Below are 2961 nucleotides of genomic sequence, written 5' to 3'. Positions count from 1 at the left end.
GAGACTGTTTCATTTCTTTCTTTCTTTTTTTTTTTTTTTTGTCTTTTTGCCATTTCTTGGGCCGCTCCCACGGCATGTGGAGGTTCCCAGGCTAGGGGTCTAATCGGAGCTGTAGCTGCCAGCCTATGGCAGAGGCACAGCAACTCGGGATCCGAGCCGCGTCTGCAACCTACACCACAGCTCACGGCAATGCCGGATCGTTAACCCCCTGAGCAAGGGCAGGGCTCGAACCCGAAACCTCATGGTTCCTAGTCGGATTCGTTAACCACTGCGCCACGATGGGAACTCCTCATTTCTTTCTGTAACCACCTCTCTTTTCCTTACATACAAAAGTTTCAGTCACATGATAGCATGGGTCAGAATTTTCTTCCGTTTTTTTTTTTTTTTTTTTTTTTTTTGTCTTTTATCTTTTTAGGTCCGTACCCAAGGCACGTGGAGGTTCCCAGGTCAGGGGTCGAATTGGAGCTATAGCCACCGGCCTACACCACAGTAACGCCAGATCCGAGCCAAGTCTTCCGCCTACACCACAGCTCATGGCAATGCCATATCTGTAACCCACTGAGCGAGGCCAGAGAGCGAACCTGCAACCTCATGGTTCCTAGTCAGATTTGTTTCTGCTGTGCCACAATGGGAGCTCCTGAATTTTTTTCCTTTTTAAGGCTGAATAATACTCTATCATATGCATATACCATTCTTCATTTATCTACTAATTTGTGGACACTTGGGTTATTGTCACCTTTTGACTATTGTTTTATTTCTTTATTTCCTTATTTTTGGCCAAGCCCATGGCATGTAGAAGTTCCCAGGCCAGGGATTGAACCCTCAGCGCAGCTGTAATCAGAGTCACAAGGGAAACTTTTTTTTTTTTTGGTCTTACTATAGCTGCCTGCTTATGCCAGAGCCACAGCAATGCCAGATCCAAGCAGTGTCTGCGACATTCACCACAGCTCACAGCAATGCCAGATCCTTAACCCACTGAGCAAGGCCAGGGATCGAAACTGCAATCTCATGGTTCCTAGTCAGATTCGTTTCCACTGTGCCACAACAGGAACACCCTCCTTTTTTTTTCTTTAATAATGATTTTTATTTTTTCCATTATAGATGGTTTACAGTGTTCTGTCAATTTTCTACTGTACAGTATGGTGACCCAGTCACATATACATATACACATTCTTTTTTCTCACATTATCATGTTCCATCATAAGTGACTGGATATAGTTCCCAGTGCTATCCAGCAGGAACTCCTTGACTACTGTGTTTTTTGTTTTGTTTTGCTTTTGGCCACCATGCGCTGTAGCTAGAAATGGGATCTTAGTTCCCAAACCAGGAACTGGCCCGAGAACTTCCATATGCCATGGGTTCAGCAAAAACAAACTAAAGAATTCAACAATGGAAGACTCTCACCACCCACATCTAGTATCAGCCAATAAAACAGATTCCAAACATTTTCCAAATGTACCCTCTCTCCATCCTCACTAACATGGACTGGGCTGCCTCTGCTCATCAATCGCCTGGACTTTTCCTGGTAGGTCCCCAGTGGAGCCTCCCACTGTAGTGAAAGTTGTAAGTTGTCTGTCTAAAAATCAGGTCTGAGCAGCCTGCTTAGTTCAAGGATATTACTGAAGGCACGCAAAATCCTTCACTCTTTGGACCCATATCACTTTTCTTTTCTTTCTTCCTTTTTTTTTTTTTTTTTTGCTTTTTAGGGCCTCACCCACCCAGGCTAGAGGTCCAATTGGAGCTACAGCTGCGAGCCTCCACACAGCCACAGCAACAGCAGATCTGAGCCGAGTGTGTGACCTACACCACAGCTCACAGCAACACCAGATCCTTAACCCACTGATTGAGGCCAGGGATCGAACCCACAACCTCATGGTTCCTAGTCGGATTCTTTTCTGCCGTGCCACAACGGGAACTCCTGTTTGGTGAAATTTAAAACACACATCACGAGCTACTAAAACCATGAGCTTTGGCAGTACTAAAAGTGGGGCAACTCAACCTGTGTGTCTCTTTATGGAAAGGAGCAGGCGTACATGCCTCAGAAGAATTCTGATTCTTTTTTTTTTCATTTATTTTCAAATTAAAGTTTCGTTGATTTACAATGTTGTGCCAATTTCTGCTGTACAGCAAAGTGACCCAGGCATATATATATATATATATATATATATATATACATATATATATATGTGTATGTATATATACAAGAATGTATATATATGTGTATACATATAGGAATGTGTGTGTATATATATAAGAATGCACACACACACATTCTTTTCTCATATTATCTTCCATCATGTTCTATCCCAAGAGATTGGATATAGTTCCCTGGGCTATACAGTAGGGTCTTGTTGCTTATGCATTCTAAATGTAAGAATTCTGATTCTAATGAAGCCTCCAGCATAACTACTAGCTCACAAGAAATAGAGGATAGAGTTAAACAAAAGCTTGAGGATGCAATCAGTCAAATGCAGGCAATTCTACAAACAAATGACCCAGTTTCATCAACAACTACATAGCATAAAAAATAGGGGAAGGAGGAAGGGTTTATTTATAAATGACTTAAGATACATACTAACCATGGGCAACGTGTGGACCTGATTTGGATTCTGATTTGAATAAAGCAATTGCAAAATATATTTTTGAGAAACCCAGGATATTTGAATATGGATTGGGCATGAGGTGATATTAAAGAATTACTGTGTGTTATGTCAGAAATTCCTTATCTATTAAAGATGTATCTGGGAGTTCTCGTCGTGGCTCAATGGTTAACGAATCCGACTAGGAACCATGAGGTTGTGGGTTCGATCCCTGGCCTTGCTCAGTGGGTTAAGGATCCGACGTTGCCTTGAGCTGTGGTGTAGGTTGCAGACACGGCTCGGATCCCCGCCTTGCTGTGGCTCTGGCATAGGCCAGTGGCTACAGCTCTGATTAGACCCCTAGCCTGGGAACCTCCATATG

This window comes from Sus scrofa, chromosome 4 (genome assembly GCF_000003025.6).
Source record: "Sus scrofa isolate TJ Tabasco breed Duroc chromosome 4, Sscrofa11.1, whole genome shotgun sequence".
Taxonomy (NCBI): Eukaryota; Metazoa; Chordata; class Mammalia; order Artiodactyla; family Suidae; genus Sus; species Sus scrofa.
Note: the sequence above shows the minus strand (reverse complement) of the source record.